The sequence below is a fragment of the Bufo gargarizans genome, chromosome 9 (genome assembly GCF_014858855.1).
Source record: "Bufo gargarizans isolate SCDJY-AF-19 chromosome 9, ASM1485885v1, whole genome shotgun sequence".
NCBI classification, from domain to species: domain Eukaryota; kingdom Metazoa; phylum Chordata; class Amphibia; order Anura; family Bufonidae; genus Bufo; species Bufo gargarizans.
In genome coordinates this window covers 89998890-90025162 of record NC_058088.1, presented here as the reverse complement: position 1 = coordinate 90025162, position 26273 = coordinate 89998890, and positions in this window count along the sequence as shown.

Genomic DNA, 26273 nt, shown 5'->3' with positions numbered 1-26273 from the left:
ACATGGGATAGGTGAGTATTCAAACTAAGGGGCATCACTATGTATGGGGGGCCTCATACTGTGTGGGGGCACTTAAGGGGACATGACTAAATGGGAGCACTTATGAGAGCATCATACTATGTAGTTGGCAGTATAGTGGGCATCACTTTGTGTTGTGACACAAAAGAACATTTAGGCATTTATGGGATCTTTGAACTCTAAAGGGGCACTAAGGCGGCATCATACTGTGTGTGGGGGAACTAAGGGAGCATCAATCTGTGTGTAAAGCACTATGGGAGCATAATATTTTGTCACAGTCACTGAGGGGACATTCTTGTGGTTTCGGGGTATTAGGGTGAGTTCACATCTCCGTTATTGTTTTCCATTATAACATGGTTATAAGGGAGAGTAATGGAATCCATAAGACAAAAGTCAAAACAGAATCCCTTAAGAGGCATTCTGTTCTGATCCATCATAATAGAAGTCTATGGGCAACATAACGGATCAGTCCTGGCTTCTGTTATGCAGGACTGCACTCCTGCATAATGGAAACCAGGACAGATCCGTTATGTTGCCCATAGACTTCTATTAAGAAGGATCAAAAAGGGGGGGGCGGAGCTAGCGCCGGATGGAGATGGTCGCATAGCTCTCTGCTCTGTGAGGAGACTCGTCCCTAACGCCAGCAAATATCAGCTAACTGTAGCAGAAAATGGTCAAGATCGGGAATGCAAGGCATGGTGACACTCCTGCTCCCTCCAAGAACCAGGCATCAGGCGGAGATATGGAGAAATTCCTTAAGAAGGCTGCTTCCACGATCGCCTCCAGAGAACCCAAGATGGCGCCGACGCCACAACTCAAAGCCCCGAAGCGCGCATCTGCACTGTCGGAAGGGGAAAGTGATTCGGAAGGCTCCCATCCCACCGCTGACCTCCCGCTCACAAGAAAATACCTCGACCGGGCTCTGAACAGAGTAATGGAGCCGATCCTAGCAGAGCTGTCTGCATGCAGGCACGAGGTGAGACATGTGGGGGAGTGAGTGGAGTCCCTGGAAGCGCGTCAAGCGGCGATTCTCAACCACCAGGCATCGGTATCTGACTCCTTCCGACGCTGCGCCTCATACCTGAATGACCTCCACAATTCACTGGAGGATCAGGAGAATAGGGGGCGCCGAAACAATCTGCGGTTTAGAGGAGTGCCAGAATCGGTCCCCCCTGGTGAAGTGTCAGCCGCCATAATTGAAATATGCGGCTCACTATTGGGCCCTGATCATCCGCAAGAAATTATTATAGAACGAGCGCATAGAGCCCTGAGGCCCAAGCTAAAGCCCACAGAACCACCCAGAGACATCATTTGCAGATTTCTTAACTTTCAAGAAAAGGCTGCTATTCTGGATTCAGCGCGCAACCACCCGGATTTGGCCTATGAGGATTCCAAGGTCGAGATATTCCAAGATTTGGCCCCGTCAACCTTGAAGAAACGTCGATCCCTCAAGCCCCTGACAGACTGGCTCCGATCTAACAAAGTTTTGTATCGTTGGTCCTACCCATTTGGACTTACCTTCTTTTACGCAGGCAAAAGGGTTAACGTTTCGTCCTTCACGGATCTCACAGCGGTATACGAGCTTTTGAATGTGACCCCCATGCCGATTGAAAATTGGGAACTCTTTCAGGACCTTAGCATCCTGCCTGATATCCCTAGCGTGGTCCCCTTTGAAATCCTCCGTACTCCGAAGTTCTCCCGCTCCAAGAAACGAGGCCACCATCTCACCCCAAGGAGCCTTTCTCAAGAGCACTAGAGGGACTCTTATGGCTCTGTCATGATTGTGTCAGATATTGGTGTCTCTTAGTGCCCCTAGCTTTGAGATACTCTAGTCAGGGCCTAGTCATCATAGTGATTTAATATTGCCTCTCCCTGAAAGGAAAAGTTTTCTCTTCCCGTTCTTGCCCAAACATGGCCCTTACCTGGGCGTTATACGGTCTCCTAACCGGTCTAAAGACCACTTGTACCCCTCTTCCTTTTATACGACATACCCCGTTATGTCTGTTCACTCATGTAATGTTTGTCTAATCTGTTATGTTCTGTTTACCCTTTCTATTTTTACCCCTATCCCTCATCCAAGGTATTTGTCTCCACCACTGCCATGGAGTGACCTCTTTTCTCCAGCGTGTATCATGATACACCAGACAGCGGACCTTCACAAATCTGAAATGCTCTCTTGGGGAAAATCTCACCAGCTACAAGGTAATTTCACATACACATGTCTTAATGGCTGACCTATTGGTAGCTTCTTACAATGTCAAAGGTTTTCACTCCCCTTCAAAACGGAGCCAAATCTTTGCCATTCTAAGAAAAGCCGGGGCTGGGGTGATATTTCTACAAGAGACACATTTTTGATTCAACCGCTACCCTGACATGCGCTTCTCCCACTACTCCAACTGGTACCACTGTGGGGGTAACTCCTCTGCATCTAGTGGGGTCAGCATAGGGCTACAAAGGAAAATTCCTTTCAAGTTTATTGATCAGATACTGGATCCAGAGGGAAGGTACATACTACTCAAGGGTTCCATTGGGTCGCAGACCTACACCTTAATCAACCTATATGCCCCTAACTCAAATCAATCCCGCTGGTTCTCGGACATTTTCCCCATCATAGAATCCTCACAGGAGGGCGTGGTAATTGCGGGGGGTGACTTCAACGTGGCATTACTGCCACAACTTGATGTTTCCTCTCACAAATCATCCCACTCTAACAAATCCTTAAAAGTAATTAGGAACCTCCTATGGGAGTTACATTTGATAGACGTGTGGAGATCTCATCATCCCAATACTCCAGATTTCACGTTCTATTCCTCTGTGCATGGCTCCTACCATAGATTGGATTACCTGCTTATTTCTAAGGAACATATACATCTATGCAAGGAGTCATCTATAGGTTCTATCCACCTATCGGACCACTCCCCAGTTTTTATGACAGTCCTTGCCCCCCATGAAACCCCGTCATGTTTCCATTGGCGTCTGAATGAGTCCCTTTTGGGATACCAGGACTCAATCGAGGCGATCTCCAAACATATCACAGAGTATTTTTCACTGAATAAAAGCCCAGAACTTCAGATAAACACTCTCTGGGACGCTCACAAGCCAGTAATCAGGGGTCACTGCATTAGCATAGGCACGCACTTGAAGAAAGCTAGAGAAAAAGACATCGATGACACGTTAAAAAATATCCAGAGACTGGAATCTCTTCACAAAATTAAACCCTCCGATCCTCTATTCCAGGAGTTGTCAGGTTATAGGGCCAAGCTTAGATCCCTCCTGACTCACAGGGCAGCTAAATTTTACATGAATTCTATGCACAAATTTTTCGCCCATGGAGATAGGGCCACCAAATTTGTTATGAATAGGATCAAAGGGAGGAGATCCGCAAACTACATTCATCAATTAACCTCACAAGATGGGACTCCCGTTTTCTCATCGACTCGGATTGCGGCACATTTTCGCTCCTTCTACAACGACCTCTATAACCTTCCCTCTAGTGTAGATCCGGAAACTCATGCTTCGGCAACGTCTTCCTTCCTTGATGCCGCTAAACTCCCTAAAATATCCCCGTCACAGAAGCTAGCTCTTGAAGCCCCCTTTTCACTAAGTGAACTTAAAATAGCAATGAACCAAATGCCTTCAGGAAAGAGCCGGGCCCCGATGGTCTCCCGCTGGCCTACTACAAAACATTTCAGGATCTCCTGCTCCCACACCTCCTAGAAGTTTGTAACCTGACGCTTCAGGGCACTCCCCTATCCAGAGATATGACTGCGGCGAACATTACCCTTATTCCTAAAGAAGGGAAAGACACCAAATTATGCCCCAATTATCGACCCATCTCCCTCCTAAACATAGACCTCAAACTCCTGGCCAAGATGTTGGCAAACAGATTAGCCATCCTCCTCCCTCAGTTAATTCATGGTGACCAGGTCGGCTTTATCCGCAACAGAGAGGGCAAAGACAACACCGCTAGGGTGATCAACACCCTCTGTCATGCCAAAAGGATCTCTTCGCCCTTGCTTTTACTTAGTACGGATGCGGAAAAAGCATTCAACCGGATTAATTGGTGTTATCTAAAGCACGTTCTGTTGAGATTCGGCATACCTGACCCTTTCGTCCAAGCGACCTTCTCAATGTATAAATATGCAACTGCTTCTGTCCTAGTCAATGGTACCCTGTCCTCCCCATTTTCCATTAGAAATGGGACACGCCAGGGTTGCCCCCTATCACCCCTATTATTTATACTGGCTCTCGAGCCATTGCTTGCCACTATAAGATTGGACCAGGAGGTGGTAGGTCTATGTTTGGGAGGTAGGGAACAGAAGTTAGCTGCCTTTGCAGACGACGTGCTGATAATGACGGTTAATCCGAAAGTCTCTTTACCCCGAATTCAGACCCATTTAAACATGTATAGCACCTTATCGGACTTCAAAATCAATGCCAGCAAGTCACTGGTCCTCTGTTCAGGCATTCCAAGGGCAACCAGACACCAACTGATGATGGACTCCCCATTTAATTGGTCCTCTCCCAATATAACCTACCTAGGGGTAAAGATTAGTTCTGAAGTAACTGAACTTTTTTCTCTTAACTACACCCCCTTAAAAAAATCACTTTTTGATTCAATAGACAACCTGGCCCGATCCAATCCGACATTGTCCTGGTTTGGTCGCAAAAATCTTCTGTCCTCTATAATACTCCCTCGACTTACTTATCTCCAGCAAGTCCTCCCCATCCCTGTCCCCAAGCATTATTATGACACAATCATGCAAAAATTCCGATCCTTCATCTGGAACGGAAGGAAAGCGAGATTATCATCTGCTCTCCTCACAAAGCCCAGACACGCAGGAGGAATAAGCTTACCAAGCCCCGAATTGTATGGGAAGGCCATCCTCCTCTCACGGCAATCGCATGGTTACGCCCTACCCCCCCTTCAATAGCAATACAGGTAGAATTAGACATCTTGAATAGACCAGCTAGAGCACTCCTGTTAGGTCATAAAATGGTTTTCCCGAGTTTTATGTCTCATTACCCAATTCTCAGGGCCACGCTCGAGATATGGAAGTGGACCTCTTCCACACACTGCCATATCCCATTTCCCTCTCCTACGCTAACTATATCTGATATCCTACACACTGCCCCTTCTGCCCTGAGAAGCGCAACCTCATTAGAGCTTCTTTCTTCCACCACCCCTGTGTCCTCTCTTGCCCTCTCGAATGGAGAGTGGATGGATTTAGTGAATACCAATACTTTACTGAATCCCCACCCACAGGATTTCTTTTCAGTCACTTATATTAGAGCCTACCTGAAACAACATGTCAATTTCGGGGACCTACTTCGGCCACAAGTATGGCTGAAATCCCAGATTTCCCTACGCTCACCACCCAAAAAACTCGTCTCACAGGTCTACAGTAGGCTGCGGTTACCCCCCATGCTTGCTAAACCATCCTTTGTGACACAATGGGAATGAGACCTAGACATTACAATTCCTTATGAATCCCTACCCAAACTGCTAGATTCCCCTCACAGGGCCTCCCGCTGTGTCAGAATCCAGGAAAATGGATATAAAATCCTTACCAGGTGGTATAATACGCCAGATAAAACATCAAGATATACCGGATCTGCTTCTGACGTATGCTGGAGGTGTCTTGAGGAGAAGGGAACTTTTCTACATATCTGGTGGAGCTGCCCCCTGATACTGAAATGGTGGGGCGAGGTCTTTTCAGTTGTAAATAAGGTCTGTGGCGCTTCAATTTCTCCCTCTCCCCAAATCGCTCTCTTATCCTTTCCCTGTAATAAGGGGGATGAAAGGCCTCCATTGGTGTTCTCACAGATGCTACTTGCTGCTCGGCTACAGATCCCGAAATACTGGTTACAACCAGTAGTCCCGCCTATTGAACAATGGATCCAAAAAATCGATCAGATTCATAGGTTTGAGGAATTGTCATCCTGGGAAACTCGTACCCATGTAACTTTTCTCAAGAAGTGGTCCTTGTGGTCTAAATTTAGATCTCCTAAACGACCTACTGGAGTGTCACTAAAATAAAATAAAATATGAATATTAGAGTTGAGCGAACACCTGGATGTTCGGGTTCGAGAAGTTCGGCCGAACATCCCGGAAATGTTCGGGTTCGGGATCCGAACCCGATCCGAACTTCGTCCCGAACCCGAACCCCATTGAAGTCAATGGGGACCCGAACTTTTCGGCACTAAAAAGGCTGTAAAACAGCCCAGGAAAGAGCTAGAGGGCTGCAAAAGGCAGCAACATGTAGGTAAATCCCCTGCAAACAAATGTGGATAGGGAAATGAATTAAAATAAAAATTAAATAAATAAAAATTAACCAAAATCAATTGGAGAGAGGTTCCATAGCAGAGAATCTGGCTTCCCGTCACCCACCACTGGAACAGTCCATTCTCAGATATTTAGGCCCCGGCACCCAGGCAGAGGAGAGAGGTCCCGTAACAGAGAATCTGTCTTCATGTCAGCAGAGAATTAGTCTGCATGTCATAGCAGAGAATGAGGCTTCACGTCAGCCACCACTGCAACAGTCCATTGGCATATATTTAGGCCCAGCACCCAGGCAGAGGAGAGAGGTCCCGTAACAGACAATCTGGCTTCATGTCAGCAGAGAATCAGTCTGCATGTCATAGCAGAGAATCAGGCTTCACGTCACCCACCACTGCAACAGTCCATTGTCATAAATTTAGGCCCAGCACTAGTGTTGAGCGGCATGTCCCATATTCGAATTCGCGAAATTTTGTGAATATTCGAAAGAATATTCGTAAAATATTCGCGATTATTCAAATTCGTTATTATTTCGCATATGCGATAATTCGAATTATCGCATAATACATATGCTATGCAAAATTCACATGTGCGCTAATGAAATCGCCTTACGAAGATTCGCAACTCAATTCAATCACTAATGTATGAATGCAATGCCCTTTGCCTCTGTTCTGGGACAAGTGTAGATATTCGCATGTGCGCTAATAAAATCGCCTTACGAAGATTCGCACCTCAATCACTTTCTAGGGAATGTGAGACTTTTGGGAATCAATCGAGATACAGTGGGGGGTGATGACAGTAGTTGACAGAGTATAGATCAATGTAATCTGTAAGGTGGAAAGTAAAATAAAAAATACGAATATTCGTAAATCGAATTTTACGAAGTTCTACGTATTCGCGAATATGGTGCTATACTATATGAATGCACAGGCCTTTGCCTCTCTGTTCTGGGGACAAGTGTAGATATTTGCATTTGCGTTAATAAAATCGCCTTACGAAGATTCGCAGCTCAATTCAATCACTAATGTATGAATGCAAAGCCCTTTGCCTCTGTTCTGGGACAAGTGTAGATATTCGCATGTGCGCTAATAAAATCGCCTTACGAAGATTCGCAACTCAATTCACTAATGTATGAATGCAAAGCCCTTTGCCTCTGTTCTGGGACGTGCCGATATTCGCATGTGCGCTAATAAAATCGCCTTACGAAGATTCGCAGCTCAATTCAATCACTAATGTATGAATGCAAAGCCCTTTGCCTCTGTTCTGGGACAAGTGTAGATATTCGCATGTGCGCTAATAAAATCGCCTTACGAAGATTCGCAACTCAATTCACTAATGTATGAATGCAAAGCCCTTTGCCTCTGTTCTGGGACGTGCCGATATTCGCATGTGCGCTAATAAAATCGCCTTACGAAGATTCGCGCCTCAATCACTTTCTAGGCAATGTGAGTAAGATCTGAGCTGTTGGACCTTTGGGAAACAATCAATTATATGTGTACTGTAATTTTGTGGGGGGGGGGGGGAAACAAAAAACGAATATTCGTTTTTACGAATATATAGCACTATATTCGAAATATTCGCGAAATCGCGAAGTTGCGATATTCGCGAAAAAAATTTGCTTTTCGAATATTCGCGCTCAACACTACCCAGCACCCAGGCAGAGGAGAGAGGTCCCGTAACAGAGAATCTGGCTTCATGTCAGCAGAGAATCAGTCTTCATATCATAGCAGAGAATCAGGCTTCACGTCACCCACCACTGTAAGAGTCAATTTTCATAAATTTAGGCCCAGAACCCAGGCAGAGGAGAAAGGTCCCGTAACAGACAATCTGGCTTCATGTCAGCAGAGAATCAGTCTTCATATCATAGCAGAGAATCAGGCTTCACGTCACCCACCACTGCAACAGTCAATTGTCATAAATTTAGGCCCAGCACCCAGGCAGAGGAGAGAGCTCCCGTAACAGAGGATCTGGCTTCATGTCAGCAGAGAATCAGTCTGCATGTCATAGCAGAGAATGAGGCTTCACGTCACCCACCACTGCAACAGTCCATTGGCATATATTTAGGCCTAGCACACAGGCAGAGCAGAGAGGTCCCGTAACAGACAATCTGGCTTCATGTCAGCAGAGAATCAGTCTGCATGTCATAGCAGAGAATGAGGCTTCACGTCACCCACCACTGCAACAGTCCATTGGCATATATTTAGGCCTAGCACACAGGCAGAGCAGAGAGGTCCCGTAACAGACAATCTGGCTTCATGTCAGCAGAGAATCAGTCTGCATGTCATAGCAGAGAATGAGGCTTCACGTCACCCACCACTGCAACAGTCCATTGGCATATATTTAGGCCTAGCACACAGGCAGAGCAGAGAGGTCCCGTAACAGACAATCTGGCTTCATGTCAGCAGAGAATCAGTCTGCATGTCATAGCAGAGAATGAGGCTTCACGTCACCCACCACTGCAACAGTCCATTGGCATATATTTAGGCCTAGCACACAGGCAGAGCAGAGAGGTCCCGTAACAGACAATCTGGCTTCATGACAGCAGAGAATTAGTCTGCATGTCATAGCAGAGAATGAGGCTTCACGTCAGCCACCACTGCAACAGTCCATTGGCATATATTTAGGCCCAGCACCCAGGCAGAGGAGAGAGGTCCCGTAACAGACAATCTGGCTTCATGTCAGCAGAGAATTAGTCTGCATGTCATAGCAGAGAATCAGGCTTCACGTCAGCCACCACTGCAACAGTCCATTGTCATAAATTTAGGCCCAGCACCCAGGCAGAGGAGAGAGGTCCCGTAACAGACAATCTGGCTTCATGTCAGCAGAGAATTAGTCTGCATGTCATAGCAGAGAATGAGGCTTCACGTCAGCCACCACTGCAACAGTCCATTGGCATATATTTAGGCCTAGCACACAGGCAGAGCAGAGAGGTCCCGTAACAGACAATCTGGCTTCATGACAGCAGAGAATCAGTCTGCATGTCATAGCAGAGAATCAGGCTTCACGTCAGCCACCACTGCAACAGTCCATTGTCATAAATTTAGGCCCAGAACCCAGGCAGAGGAGAAAGGTCCCGTAACAGACAATCTGGCTTCATGTCAGCAGAGAATCAGTCTTCATATCATAGCAGAGAATCAGGCTTCACGTCACCCACCACTGCAACAGTCAATTTTCATAAATTTAGGCCCAGAACCCAGGCAGAGGAGAAAGGTCCCGTAACAGACAATCTGGCTTCATGTCAGCAGAGAATCAGTCTTCATATCATAGCAGAGAATCAGGCTTCACGTCACCCACCACTGCAACAGTCAATTGTCATAAATTTAGGCCCAGCACCCAGGCAGAGGAGAGAGCTCCCGTAACAGAGGATCTGGCTTCATGTCAGCAGAGAATCAGTCTGCATGTCATAGCAGAGAATGAGGCTTCACGTCACCCACCACTGCAACAGTCCATTGGCATATATTTAGGCCTAGCACACAGGCAGAGGAGAGGTTCATTCAACTTTGGGTAGCCTCGCAATATAATGGTAAAATGAAAATAAAAATAGGATTGAATGAGGAAGTGCCCTGGAGTCCAATAATATATGGTTATGGGGAGGTAGTTAATGTCTAATCTGGACAAGGGACGGACAGGTCCTGTGGGATCCATGCCTGGTTCATTTTTATGAACGTCAGCTTGTCCACATTGGCTGTAGACAGGCGGCTGCGTTTGTCTGTAATGACGCCCCCTGCCGTGCTGAATACACGTTCAGACAAAACGCTGGCTGCCGGGCAGGCCAGCACCTCCAAGGCATAAAAGGCTAGCTCTGGCCACGTGGACAATTTAGAGACCCAGAAGTTGAATGGGGCCGAACCATCAGTCAGTACGTGGAGGGGTGTGCACACGTACTGTTCCACCATGTTAGTGAAATGTTGCCTCCTGCTAACACGTTGCGTATCAGGTGGTGGTGCAGTTAGCTGTGGCGTGTTGACAAAAGTTTTCCACATCTCTGCCATGCTAACCCTGCCCTCAGAGGAGCTGGCCGTGACACAGCTGCCTTGGCGACCTCTTGCTCCTCCTCTGCCTTGGCCTTGGGCTTCCACTTGTTCCCCTGTGACATTTGGGAATGCTCTCAGTAGCGTGTCTACCAACGTGCGCTTGTACTCGCGCATCTTCCTATCACGCTCCAGTGCAGGAAGTAAGGTGGGCACATTGTCTTTGTAGCGTGGATCCAGCAGGGTGGCAACCCAGTAGTCCGCACAGGTTAAAATGTGGGCAACTCTGCTGTCGTTGCGCAGGCACTGCAGCATGTAGTCGCTCATGTGTGCCAGGCTGCCCAGGGATAAGGACAAGCTGTCCTCTGTGGGAGGCGTATCGTCATCGTCCTGCCTTTCCCCCCAGCCACGCACCAGTGATGGACCCGAGCTGCGTTGGGTGCCACCCCGCTGTGACCATGCTTCATCCTCATCCTCCTCCACCTCCTCCTCATCCTCGTCCTCCTCGTCCTCCAGTAGTGGGCCCTGGCTGGCCACATTTGTACCTGGCCTCTGCTGTTGCCAAAAACCTCCCTCTGAGTCACTTCGAAGAGACTGGCCTGAAAGTGCTAAAAATGACCCCTCTTCCTCCTCCTCCTCCTCCTCCTCCTGGGCCACCTCCTCTTCCATCATCGCCCTAAGTGTTTTCTCAAGGAGACATAGAAGTGGTATTGTAACGCTGATAACGGTGTCATCGCCACTGGCCATGTTGGTGGAGTACTCGAAACAGCGCAACAGGGCACACAGGTCTCGCATGGAGGCCCAGTCATTGGTGGTGAAGTGGTGCTGTTCTGTAGTGCGACTGACCCGTGCGTGCTGCAGCTGAAACTCCACTATGGCCTGCTGCTGCTCGCACAGTCTGTCCAGCATGTGCAAGGTGGAGTTCCACCTGGTGGGCACGTCGCATATGAGGCGGTGAGCGGGAAGGCCGAAGTTACGCTGTAGCGCAGACAGGCGAGCAGCAGCAGGATGTGAACGCCGGAAGCGCGAACAGACGGCCCGCACTTTATGCAGCAGCTCTGACATGTCGGGGTAGTTGTGAATGAACTTCTGCACCACCAAATTCAGCACATGCGCCAAGCAAGGGATGTGCGTCAAATTGGCTAGTCCCAGAGCTGCAACGAGATTTCGCCCATTATCACACACCACCAGGCCGGGCTTGAGGCTCACCGGCAGCAACCACTCGTCGGTCTGTTGTTCTATACCCCGCCACAACTCCTGTGCGGTGTGGGGCCTGTCCCCCAAACATATGAGTTTCAGAATGGCCTGCTGACGTTTACCCCGGGCTGTGCTGAAGTTGGTGGTGAAGGTGTGTGGCTGACTGGATGAGCAGGTGGAAGAAGAGGAGGAGGAAGCCGAGAAGGAGGAGGTGGCAACAGGAGGCAAAGAATGTTGCCCTGCGATCCTTGGCGGCGGAAGGACGTGCGCCAAACAGCTCTCCGCCTGGGGCCCAGCTGCCACTACATTTACCCAGTGTGCAGTTAGGGAGATATAGCGTCCCTGGCCGTGCTTACTGGTCCACGTATCTGTGGTTAGGTGGACCTTGCTACAGATGGCGTTGCGCAGTGCACACTTGATTTTATGGGATACTTGGTTGTGCAGGGAAGGCACGGCTCTCTTGGAGAAGTAGTGCCGGCTGGGAACAACATACTGTGGGACAGCAAGCGACATGAGCTGTTTGAAGCTGTCTGTGTCCACCAGCCTAAATGACAGCATTTCATAGGCCAGTAGTTTAGAAATGCTGGCATTCAGGGCCAGGGATCGAGGGTGGCTAGGTGGGAATTTACGCTTTCTATCAAATGTTTGTGAGATGGAGAGCTGAACGCTGGCGTGTGACATGGTTGAGACGCTTGGTGACGGAGGTGGTGGTGGTGGTGGTGTTGGTGGTACATCCCCTGTTTGCTGGGCGGCAGGTGCCAACGTTCCTCCAGAGGCGGAGGAAGAGGCCGAGGCGGCAGCAGCAGAATAGGCCGAGGCGGCAGCAGCAGAAGAGGTAGCAGGGGGAGCCTGAGTGACTTCCTTGGTTTTAAGGTGTTTACTCCACTGCAGTTCATGCTTTGCATGCAGGTGCCTGGTCATGCAGGTTGTGCTCAGGTTCAGAACGTTAATGCCTCGCTTCAGGCTCTGATGGCACAGCGTGCAAACCACTCGGGTCTTGTCGTCAGCACATTGTTTGAAGAAGTGCCATGCCAGGGAACTCCTTGAAGCTGCCTTTGGGGTGCTCGGTCCCAGATGGCGGCGGTCAGTAGCAGGCGGAGTCTCTTGGCGGCGGGTGTTCTGCTTTTGCCCACTGCTCCCTCTTTTGCTACGCTGTTGGCTCGGTCTCACCACTGCCTCTTCCTCCGAACTGTGAAAGTCAGTGGCACGACCTTCATTCCATGTGGGGTCTAGGACCTCATCGTCCCCTGCATCGTCTTCCACCCAGTCTTGATCCCTGACCTCCTGTTCAGTCTGCACACTGCAGAAAGACGCAGCAGTTGGCACCTGTGTTTCGTCATCATCAGAGACATGCTGAGGTGGTATTCCCATGTCCTCATCATCAGGAAACATAAGTGGTTGTGCGTCAGTGCATTCTATGTCTTTCACCGCTGGGGAAGGGCTAGGTGGATGCCCTTGGGAAACCCTGCCAGCGGAGTCTTCAAACAGCATAAGAGACTGCTGCATAACTTGAGGCTGAGACAGTTTCCCTGGTATGCATGGGGGTGATGTGACAGACTGATGGGGTTGGTTTTCAGGCGCCATCTGTGCGCTTTCTGCAGAAGACTGGGTGGGAGATAATGTGAACGTGCTGGATCCACTGTCGGCCACCCAATTGACTAATGCCTGTACCTGCTCAGGCCTTACCATCCTTAGAACGGCATTGGGCCCCACCATATATCGCTGTAAATTCTGGCGGCTACTGGGACCTGAGGTAGTTGGTACACTAGGACGTGTGGATGTGGCAGAACGGCCACGTCCTCTCCCAGCACCAGAGGGTCCACTAACACCACCACGACCATGTCCACGTCCGCGTCCCTTACTAGATGTTTTTCTCATTGTTATGGTTCACCACAACAACAAATATATTATTTGGCCCAATGTATTGTATTCAAATTCAGCGGGATATAAATTTGAGGCCTAGTATTTAGGCGCTGGGTGACCGGTATGGATTTAGTGACAGAATTAGACTTGGAAATGCACAGAAGCGTGTGTGTGTGAAGTTATTCTGAATGACCCAATGTGCACCTTGAATATTATATACCCTTTTAGGGATAGATTTCAAATAGCTCTGATATAGCAGAAACCACTAAATTATGAAATTGCTAAATTGGGAATTGTACTTCAACCCAGAACAAAAAATGTGCTTTGACGGACACTAAATATCTTGCCCAGCAACAACAGTACAGCGGTGGGTAACGAGAGATTTAGAGGGAATTAAATTTGAGGCCTAGTATTTAGGCGCTGGGTCACCGGTATGGATTTAGTGACAGAATTAGACTTGGAAATACACAGTAGCGGGTGTGTGTGAAGTTATTCTGAATGACCCTATGTGCACCTTCAATATTATATACCCTTTTTGGGATAGATTTCAAATAGCTCTGATATAGCAGAAACCACTAAATTATGAAATTGCTAAATTGGGAATTGTACTTCAACCCAGAACAAAAATGTGCTTTGACGGACACTAAATATCTTGCCCAGCAACAACAGTACAGCGGTGGGTAACGAGAGATTTAGAGGGAATTAAATTTGAGGCCTAGTATTTAGGCGCTGGGTCACCGGTATGGATTTAGTGACAGAATTAGACTTGGAAATACACAGTAGCGGGTGTGTGTGAAGTTACTCTGAATGACCCTATGTGCACCTTCAATATTATATACCCTTTTTGGGATAGATTTCAAAGAGCTCTGATATAGCAGGAACCACTAAATTATGAAATTGCTAAATTGGGAATTGTATTTCAACCCAGAACAAGAAATGTGCTTGAACGGACACTAAATAACTCGCCCAGCTACAGCACTAGGGACAGATTTAGCTGGATATAAATTTGAGGCCTAGTATTTAGGCGCTGGGTGACAGGTATGGGTTTAGTGACAGAATTAGACTTGGAAATACACAGTAGCGGGTGTGTGTGAAGTTATTCTGAATGACCCTATGTGCACCTTCAATATTATATACCCTTTTAGGGATAGATTTCAAATAGCTCTGATATAGCAGAAACCACTAAATTATGAAATTGCTAAATTGGGAATTGTACTTCAACCCAGAACAAAAAATGTGCTTTGACGGACACTAAATATCTTGCCCAGCAACAACAGTACAGCGGTGGGTAACGAGAGATTTAGAGGGAATTAAATTTGAGGCCTAGTATTTAGGCGCTGGGTCACCGGTATGGATTTAGTGACAGAATTAGACTTGGAAATACACAGTAGCGGGTGTGTGTGAAGTTATTCTGAATGACCCTATGTGCACCTTCAATATTATATACCCTTTTTGGGATAGATTTCAAATAGCTCTGATATAGCAGGAACCACTAAATTATGAAATTGCTAAATTGGGAATTGTACTTCAACCCAGAACAAAAAATGTGCTTTGACGGGCACTAAATAACTTTCCCAGCTACAACAGGACAACGGTAACGAGAGATTTAGAGGGATTTAAATTTGAGGCCTAGTATTTAGGCGCTGGGTGACAGGTATGGGTTTAGTGACAGAATTAGACTTGGAAATACACAGTAGCGGGTGTGTGTGAAGTTATTCTGAATGACCCTATGTGCACCTTCAATATTATATACCCTTTTTGGGATAGATTTCAAATAGCTCTGATATAGCAGAAACCACTAAATTATGAAATTGCTAAATTGGGAATTGTACTTCAACCCAGAACAAAAAATGTGCTTTGACGGACACTAAATATCTTGCCCAGCAACAACAGTACAGCGGTGGGTAACGAGAGATTTAGAGGGAATTAAATTTGAGGCCTAGTATTTAGGCGCTGGGTCACCGGTATGGATTTAGTGACAGAATTAGACTTGGAAATACACAGTAGCGGGTGTGTGTGAAGTTACTCTGAATGACCCTATGTGCACCTTCAATATTATATACCCTTTTTGGGATAGATTTCAAAGAGCTCTGATATAGCAGGAACCACTAAATTATGAAATTGCTAAATTGGGAATTGTATTTCAACCCAGAACAAGAAATGTGCTTGAACGGACACTAAATAACTCGCCCAGCTACAGCACTAGGGACAGATTTAGCTGGATATAAATTTGAGGCCTAGTATTTAGGCGCTGGGTGACCGGTATGGATTTAGTGACAGAATTAGACTGGGATATGGCCAAAAAATGAACAGACTATTGCTGGTTAAATGCACTTGGTGTGACAGCTTCACCCTGATGTAGGCTTTAGCCAAAAAACAACCACACCATTGAGGGTTAAATGCACTTGGTGACAGGCGCAGCTTGCCCCTGATTTTGTATATGGCCAAAAAATGAACAGACTATTGCTGGTTAAATGCACTTGGTGTGACAGCTTCACCCTGATGTAGGCTTTAGCCAAAAAACAACCACACCATTGAGGGTTAAATGCACTTGGTGACAGGCGCAGCTTGCCCCTGATTTTGTATATGGCCAAAAAATGAACAGACTATTGCTGGTTAAATGCACTTGGTGTGACAGCTTCACCCTGATGTAGGCTTTAGCCAAAAAACAACCACACCATTGAGGGTTAAATGCACTTGGTGACAGGCGCAGCTTGCCCCTGATTTTGTATATGGCCAAAAAATGAACAGACTATTGCTGGTTAAATGCACTTGGTGTGACAGCTTCACCCTGATGTAGGCTTTAGCCAAAAAACAACCACACCATTGAGGGTTAAATGCACTTGGTCGCAGCTTGTGCTGGCGCACCACAAGACACAAAATGGCCGCCGATCACCCCAGAAAAATGAGACTGACAAACGGTCTGTGCAGCCTAAAAACAGTGAGCAATTGAGGATCAGCAGCTCAATGATCCACAGCTGCAGATCGATCAGTTAATCAAGTCCTTTGGAGGAGTTAATCTGCCTAATCTCGCCCTACTGTCGCAGCCGCAACCTCTCCCTACGCTAATCAGAGCAGAGTGACGGGCGGCGCTATGTGACTCCAGCTTAAATAGAGGCTGGGTCACATGGTGCTCTGGCCAATCACAGCCATGCCAATAGTAGGCATGGCTGTGATGGCCTCTTGGGGCAAGTAGTATGACGCTTGTTGATTGGCTGCTTTGCAGCCTTTCAAAAAGCGCCAAGAAAGCGTCACAAAAGCGCGAAGAAAGCGACGAACACCGAACCCGAACCCGGACTTTTACGAAAATGTCCGGGTTCGGGTCCGTGTCACGGACACCCCAAAATTCGGTACGAACCCGAACTATACAGTTCGAGTTCGCTCATCCCTAATGAATATGCAACTTTTTAGCAATGCCATCCTAAGTAACAGAGCTCTTGTGTGAAAGATACCCTTTCATCCCCCTTATATAGCCCTTAATGCCCTGAGGATGACCTCTCTTGTTTGTTATAGCCCATGTGTATCCCACTGAGTCTACACCCCTATATCACTGTAGCGATTGATTTGTGTATTGAACCATAAATGCGCTGACGGTTGTATCTACCATCTTTCTGATATGTCACTGTACTACTTCATTATGGCCTGCGAGCCGAAACCTTGGTATCCCTGTTACCTGTTGTTCTACTTGAAAATTACAATAAAAATATAATAAAAAAAAAAAAGAAAGTATACAGAAACTTTGCTTAACACCCCATATTCTGTACTCAGGTGTTCCGATGTTCTAAGTTCTACTCTCAGGTTTTTTGTCCTATGCATATAATAATATATGTATTTGATATTAACAATTTGTCTTTACACAAATGTGACGACTGTAACTCAAGCTTTATATTGTCTTTGCACCATGGTGTATTACTCTATGTTATTCATATGTATGGATAATAAAAAAAAAAAAGAAAAAAAAAAAAAAAAAAGAAGGATCAAAAAGGAATGCCTCTTAAAGGCTTCCGTTTTGACTTCCGTCTTATGGATTCCGCTATTTTCGGTTATAACCATGTTATAACGGAAAACAATAACGGAATCCATAATGGTAATGTGAACTCACCCTTAAAGGGTTATTTTTACTATGGGTGATGAGGAACTGTTACTATGTGGGACACGATGTGAAGTGTATAGATAACTATTGGGCTAGGATAGAGGTGTCGGTTGGTGTAAAACAAAAAAATAGCTGCTGCAGGCGATGTTGTTCGTCCTTGGACTCTTCAAAAGTTGTGTGGTATGATGTACACACGATACAGCTTGTTATGTATGGAAAGCAGAGGCTGGCATTAGCAATCTTATTCAAGGCCAGTAGCAAATGAAAGAATTCCATGTATTTGCATCATTAATGCAGTGCTGTGTATTGGCAAGGTGAAGAGTCATTCATAAGCTGATATGTTCACCTCTAAATGTTATGAAGGAGAGAAGCACTCATGGCTAATTTACTGAGTGATGACTACTGACACTATGATAAATGATGGTCTAGGAAGCTGCTGGCTTGTGAAATTCAGAATCTGAGTTATGTCAATGAAGTCTACTAGCATTGCAGTTAGTTAAGATCATTGTTCCTTCTGTAAAAGAATGGTTTGTATTTTTTTTTTTGTATTTAAAAAAAAAAAGCTTTTGATCATGTTGTGGTGCATAAACCTTCTCACAGTTTAGATTCTGCTGCAATATGTCAGTTTAGAAATGGAGAAAAGTGTATACAAATAATCCTTTCAACTGGTATCGTAAATGTGTTTTCTTACTGTATATTTGTGTAGGATATAGGGTAGGCTTTCATTTTCAAAGGGCCCAAGTTCTTCTTCCCAGGCTTCTTTTTCCTCTCCCTGATGTCATGGGTGTTCCTCTACAGTTCTCGCACAGGCACCCTCTACTGCGCTCCTGGAGCCTGCGCAAGACGCCTCGCTAATGTGTTCGTACAGAGAAGGGAACATACTGCGCAAGCATCGGGAGCACAGCAGAGGGTGTCTGCATGATTAGCATCCCTGTGACATCAGAGAGAGGAAAAGAAGGCTGGGGAGGAGCATTGAGCACTGCTGTTATTTCCATGAGTGAAAATATGCTGACAAATAGTGATGGACAAACATCGGCCAGGACGATTCACGAACGCGATCAAATGTTCGCGAACCACAAGTTCACGGCGGGTCCTATTCACTTTAATGGCAGGCGAACCTGAAAAACCTTCAGGTCATATTTGCAGCCCCCAAATACTTACACGAAGTGCAAAAATCGTCCCACAACATGGACAATGACATACCAGAGGGGGATAAATGGCAAAAGTTCCCCCCAAAAATATGTATTTTAATCAGGGGTAATTTTTATGCGTCTTAAATGGAAATTCTCAGAAATGTGCCCTGCTGGGGCCTAGGAACTTTTTATTTTAGGCCATGGGAGTACAGGCCTTAAAGCCTCATTCACACGTCAGTGTTTCACGGACGTGTGCTGTACATTTGAATGTGTGTAGTCACACATCAGTGTTTTCGGACGGTCCGTGGGTCCGTGTTTTCAGCACGGATGCATGTCCTATCTTTGTCCGTGTTCCCGGATCCCTCACACCCATTTATAGTCAATGAGTCTGTGAAAACCACGGATCCCTCATGGATGTCATCCGCGTTGAGTCAGTTTTTCACGGATGGTTGCTAGGGAGACTCAGGGGATTTCCACATTGTCTCAGCAGTAGCAGGTGTTCCTACTTCCTGCTGATTTGCTCTGCAAGTCCAGCCTGCACGGTACAGTTTGTGTGTGTGCAGTAGGCATTTGGCCAGGGATTTCTTAATTTTTTTGTGGCGGAAATTGATAATTTATGTGGCCATGCGTTAATTGAATGTGGACCGCTTAATAACTTTAGTGCAGGCCCGGCCAGAATTGTGGGACAACCGAATTGAGGGCTACCACAACAGGCAATTAATAGATGCGTCCTGGACAGTGGTTGCAAGCGAGCTTCTGCCATCTGATTGGGCATCAAGTTCACCAGCGGAGCGGATTACCTTAGGTAATTTTTTTTATGCACTTTTTTTACTTCATGGTTGTGTCTGTTTGATTCTTATAAAGACAGTAAAATCCTCTTTAGGCCCATGCAGTGTCATACTGCAGCCTCTGTGCTGCTGACTGTCTCTTGTAATGTTAAAAAGTGACATTATATTAGAGAACCAAGCAACAGATGGTTGTTACAAGCAGTAATGTATGTCCAGACATTTTTTAGAGATTTTGTAACGTTCCTTTGCCCTTTGTTTTTCATACTGTGAATTTTTGGATTTATCTCTTTTTAATGTTCCACAATGTATAGTGTCTTCCATTTGCTTTGGAAGTGATAGACACGTATACATAGCTGCAGACACACATGTTCCCTGCTAGCTTGTTATTTTTGGGGCAGGAGCATGTACTAGAGGAGCATTACCCACATTAAACCAATGTGATCCTCCTATAAATTCTTATATATAAACAGAGCAACAGTTTTGGTCCGTTCTGTGCTCTCTTCCCCCTGGTCAACCCCATGTGTTAATATTAAACTTTATGTATTTTGCAAGTGCAGTTATCACCTGAGTACTGGTCACAGACTCAAAGGCACACATACTCATATACATATGACCTAGTGTTACTAATCTGTATTTCCAGTATATGTGTTCATATTTCATTGTGTACAGTTTTTATCCCCCGGCTAACCTAGTGGATGCCGTTGAAACACCCTGGCGTACATGTAGAGACACCTTCCGGTGTGAGACAAATGCTCCAAGGAGTGGTGCCGGTGGGCGGAAGAAACTTAATTATGAATGATCTTCATCACGTGTGAAACTTCAGACCTCCAGCTGTCCCCAAGCAACAAGTCACTAGAAGTTGTCTTACAACTAATATGTCTGGTCATATTTTTGGCGTAACTTTCTAAACCAAGTCACATGTTTGGGAGATTTTGCTCTTTATTTCAGCACTGATTACAGTTTTCTGGATGATGAAATGGTTGAGGACACGGCCCCTGCCACATCGGATCCTCCTTTGCCTACCGAGGGCGAATCTCCTGATGTTGACGAGCAGCCATCCACATCTGGTCAGGAAAATGCTACATCCAGAGTAGATGCTCCGGGTGCACATGCAGCCACCCGTTCCGCAAGAAGTCGCCGTTACCTTACTGTAGCAAGCAATGCAGCTGTAATTGATGAGCATGTCCTCCAATACATACGAGAGTCCCATGCGGAGGATGAGTATGACCATTTTGTACGCACTCTGGCCCCTCTTTTACGGGCAGTTAATACAGAAATACAGACAAGAGTGCATTGTGGCATTATGACCCTTCTGGAAGCTGCCACTGCACCTAATAACCCTAATAGTATTCTTGGGGCTATTGAACAGTGGCGTCTAGATGTGAATGAGCCACCTAATCCTCCACCACCAGCTCCACTATTTCAACCCCCTCCTCCACGGCCCTTTCAGTTCCATGGCTCACAGCCTCTGTACTCCCAGGATTATGCCTATGGAGTGCCCAGTCAAAGGCCGCCTGAGTATTATGCACAGCCATACCATGGCCGGTCATATATGCCCCCCGCTACACAGCTTCAACCACAGAACACCTATGCTTCTTCTGCTCCTCCTTCTCTTCCTCCTCCTCCTGCCTCTGAACCATTGTCATCAGCCAATGTAGGTATCAGTGGCGAGCCAGATCTTTTGCACTTCGGGCTAAGCTTATATATGTTAATGTTTGTTATTTGTTGTTATTTCATTTTTTAGAACTGTTTGAAAAATACCGGGTATTTTGAGTTTGAAAATATAGTCCGTTAAGGACCACAGAGTACCACATTGCACGCTACCTGGAGCCATCTTGTTTTCTCCTTCTTTTGTTTTATTGGGCTCGTCACGACTGGCCACTTAGATGCTAAGGTTTTTTTATGCTAGTGTCATCGGAAGATAAAGAATCCAACGAATGAAGTACTGACATTCTGCTACTTATCCACCAACACGAATAGCACTCTTCCTCCTTCTTCCGCTTGCCTTTGGAAACTCCACTCTGTCAGGTCCCTGCACGCAACATTAGGATCAGCAACCAAGGTAGATCTTAATTCAAGCCTGCAGAGAATTGCATCTCTAGCAAACAAGGCGAGCATATCTCCCAGCGGTACTCTTTATCTTCAGTGGTACTCCTTATGTGCATTCTCTCTTTTCTATTGCATATGTGGAGTGCAGCTTGCTGCACAGTGAGAATTGCAAGGAATGGCCAGCATTCTCCACCACTTGAGAGTTCAAAGTACTTTTACGATATGTAAGTGCACCACCAGCAACGTGGTCAGGTGGGGATTCAGCTTGCAGACAAGCTAATTGCTTGTGGAGAAGTTTTTTCATGGCCAGATATTCGGTTATAGACGCTCACAATTAGATGCTACTACTCCAGTCCCCTGACCAGACAAATTTAGCAGCATCTGTTCCAGGACATGAGCAGTGGAATGACATTGTTCATCCCATAGTCCTGGTGACTGACAAATAACGTGGCTTCCTCAAAGGGCCTGAGCAAACGGCAGGTGTCACGCATAAGCTGCCCCTGGCTGACATTGAAGTTACACAGGGAAGTACTCCTGTCCGCTTGGATCATCAAGAAATCGTTTATGGCCTTTCTCTGTTCGTATAGTTGGTCCAACATATGGAGGGTGGAATTCCAACGGGTGGAAATGTTGCATATCAGCCTATGTTGGGGGACGCCGTTCTGTCGCTGAAGCTCAAGGAGGGTGTGCTTTGCGGTGTACGAGTGGCTGAAGTGCATACAATTTTTTGGATGTCTTGCAGATGGGTGGAAGACTTCAGGAACCGCTTGAAAACCAGATTGAACACAAACACCATGCAGGGCGCATGGCTCAGCCCTCCTTGACGTAGCGCCAACACCATGTTCTTCCCTTAGTCGGTCACCATAGTACTGATTTTGAGTTCTCGCGGAGAAAGCCAGGATTTGATTTCTTGAGGAAGGACGCGGAGCAGTTCCTTCAGTGTGTAACTCCATTCGCACAGGCAAACGATGTGCAGAACAGCCCTGTACATGTGGTATGCTAGAGAAGCACTGTTAATTGTCCCTGCAGTGGAGGCTGAGGACACGGTGGTGGATGAGAAGGCAGAGGCAGACATTGCCGCAGGACCAACGGCGTAAGAACGTGAAGGCAGCATCACCGGGCCAAGTTGCTGGTTTGGCTTGGCAGGAACCACATTTACCCAGTGGGCCGGAAAGGACATATGTTGTCCTTGACAGTAGTTATAGCTCCACATGTCGGCACTGCCGTACACTTTGGCAAACACCGACAAGCTCAAGGACTGGCCACCTTCTGTTCTACATATTTGTGCAGGGCCGGTACTGCCTTTTTGGCAAATAAATGACAGCTTGGGACTCTCCACCTTGGCTCGGCACAAGGCATCAGTTCTCTGAAAGGTGCAGAGTCCACCACTTGGAAAGGGAGGGACTGCAGCACCAGCAACTTGGCCAGGAGCATGTTCAGCTTCTGCACCATTGGATGAGTGCACGCATACTGTTATCTCTTGGCAATCGCTTAGGTGTTCAATTGCTGACGGAATGACTGACGAGGAGTAGGAGGGTGAAGAGCAGGAGCATCAGGACCAGTAGATGATGGGAAGGACAGACAGCTCCCTTTGGCTGAGGTGGTGAAGCTTTGACTGCATGATATCGGGTGTGTGCCTTTGCGTGATGCAGCGGTTGCTGCGGCAGGCTGGACCACCACATTGGAGCCACTGTTCTCCCAGGCCACTTTATGGTGACGCTGCATAAGTTGACACAGGGCTGTGGTGCCAACATTGGCACCGTGGCCACACTTCATCTTCTGCCCACAGATTTGGCAAATGGCCATGTTCCGAATTTCAGGAAAAATTTGATTTGCGCAGAATAAGAATTTCCTCACATTTCGTGGTAACAAATCACATTTTTTCCTCAAATTGCAGCTGCGCGTGTGAAAGGAACTCTGGAAAGGTGGGATCACCCATAATGCCATGCATGCAGCCAATCAGCCAGCCAGCCTTGTGATGTCACAGCCCTATAAACAGCCTCAGCCATCTTGGATTCTGCCATTTTCCAGTGTACTTAGCGCAGGGAGAGATATCAGCAGGTGCTAGGGACAGTGGTAGAAAAAACTTTATTGTGCTAAAAAAAAACTATTTTACAAGTGCAAGGAAAGATTATTCTAGGAGTAGAAAAAGGATAGGGATGAATCATTCCACAGCATTTATGATAAACAGGGTTCAGTAGTGGACGTTACAGCCTGGGTAATAGGAACAATCCTATTACACCTTGCTTCACTGACTGGGCACCCAAATTGCCATATTACAGCTCTGTAATCCCAGCAAACCGTTCTTGTTATTGGGGTGTTACAGCCATTAAAGGGTTTATTACAAGGAAATATTTCTACGTATTATTTGCCCTTGTGCCGTGCAGTTACATGTTCTAAAGAATTGTTTGGCTTGTATTAGTGGGAAAAAAGGGCTTATTAGCCGTTGTGTGGTAAAGTGCAAAAATTACAGCCCTTTTTGTTTTTGTCATGTATTACTGGAAAAATAAAAATATATTTGCCGTTCAGCAGTGCAGTTATATGTTCTAAAGCCCTTTTTGTCGTGTTATAGTGGCAAAATATATTTGCCGTTTAGCGGTGCAGTTATACGTCCTAATGCCTTTTGTCGCGTGTATTAGTGGTAAAAGAAAAATATATTTGCCGTTCAGCGGTGCAGGTATATGTCTAAAGCCTTTTGTGGCGTGTATTAGTTGCAAAAATATATATATTTGCCATTCTGCGGGGCAGTTTATGTTCTAAAGCCCCTTTTGAAGTGTAATAGTGGCAAAAGAAAAATATATTTGCCATTCAACAGTACAGTTATATGTTCTAAAGGCTTTTGTGTCGTGTATTGGTGGCAAAATAAAAATATATTTGCTGTTCAGCACTGCAGTTATATGTTCTGAAGCCTTTTGTGGTGTGTATAAGTGGAAAAAGAAATATATATTTGCCGTTCTGCGGTGTAGTTCTAAAGCCCTTTTTGTTGTGTATTAGTGTGAAAAAATAAGGCTTATTAGCCGTTGTGTTGTGAAGCGAGAAAATTACAGATTTTATTGGGGTGTATTAATTTCCTTTTTATTTATTTATTTGATCTAACAGTATGTCAGACAGAAAAGTGCCATTCTTTGCATAGGGGAGTGGCAGAGGCGTAAATCTTTCTGGCGCAGGCAGAGGTTGCAGCAGAGCAAGGCACCGTGGCAGCAGGGGTCACTTCGAGAGGCCCGAGCTCCCAGTGTCAGCTAGCGGGCGTGTCTTTTTTTATCAAATATCTTTTTATAGTTTTTCTTCACAAAGAAAAGAAAAGTGCATCTTATACGGTCACATAGGGAAGCGTAAAATTACAGATACACTTTTACATAAATGTAGTTTTAAACAATGCATGTGATTGCAAATAAACATTCTCACAACGGAGTATATGGACTTGGGTAGCATAAAGGCAAAAGTATTACACATTATTCTCCCTGACACAAACATACCAATAACAACTTGAGCTTTATGCATGTACCCAACGACAGTCTAGTATGACTTGGCGTAGGTGAGACAACAAAGTAAGTCATGGAGGAAGAAGCTGTCCTCCATACGAAACATATAAAATAAAATAAGTAGAACGAATAAAAAAAAAAAAAAAAAACGCAGGATGTTCTCAGGGGTGTTAAATTATTGAGTGCTAAGATCTAGCTCAAGTGAAAAGATCAAAGGTGGTAAAGGCGTCTTTTTCACTTTAAGTTTTCTTGTAATCAATCCATGGTTTCCATAGTCGTAAAAATTTAGAGTGGGATCTGTTTGCCCAACTGCTAAGTTCTTCCATTAAGTATATTTGATTTACTTTCAATTCCCATTGGGAGACAGTGGGGGCGACTGTATTGAGCCAATGCAGCGGGATAAGGGTCCTAGCTGTTTGAACAAGCCAGGTGGGAAGGTCAAAAGGTTTTGGAGACCAACCCTTAGAAGGCAACCATAGTAATACTGAGATAGGAGTAAGCTGGAGAGAGGTACCACATATCAGATTTATTTTTGACTCAATAGCGGACCAGTAATTGGAAATTAACGGGCAAGACCAAAAAATATGGCCAAGGGTGCCTATGTCTCCGTTGCATCTCCAACATGTATTTGTGCTTGTAAGGCCCATAGCATGAAGTTTGCTGGGATCATTATACCATCTGACCATTGTTTTATAGGAATGTTCCTGAATTTTTACGCATCTGGAAAATCCATGGGATCTGAGATGTATTTGGTCAATCTCCGCTGCATTGAATGTTGTCCCAAGCTCTCTCTCCCACTGGGTGATGTATGCAGGTTTGTTAGATTTCTGTAAGCTCAATAGGTTTTTATAAATATCAGAAACCACATGTTTAGTTGTTGTTCGTCCTTGTGTTAGATTTTCGAACCAGGTACTTTCTTTAATTGTGTTATATTTATCTTGCAGTTTAGAGCATGTATCTTTGAAAACTTCTATGTCTAAAAAATTGTTCCGTTTCAAGCGATTTGCACCAAGCGTGTTGATTGCGGCACTTGTATTTGTCTGAGACATTAGTTCCCCTACATTTAAGTCTTTGAATAAATTCCAAAAGTCTGGGGGGTTGGGGATGTTGGGATAGATCAAATATTGGCTTAATGTCGAGGGTAACAGTCTTGGGGGATCTGAGAGTAATCTCGTACGTTTGGATAGGGTGTTAAACACTGCGTAAACCCCTTTGGTCAATCCCTCTATAGTGGGGGAAGGTGTCCCAATGCCCCATAAACCCGCTTGCTGACGATTAGTCAGAGAGGCCAGTTCAATGTCTGAACCTAATATTCTTAAGTGTGGTATGCAGAGCTGTAGCCATCTTTTCAGTTGGATTGCTATGTAGTAAGTCTGTGCATCAGGGAGACCCATGCCGC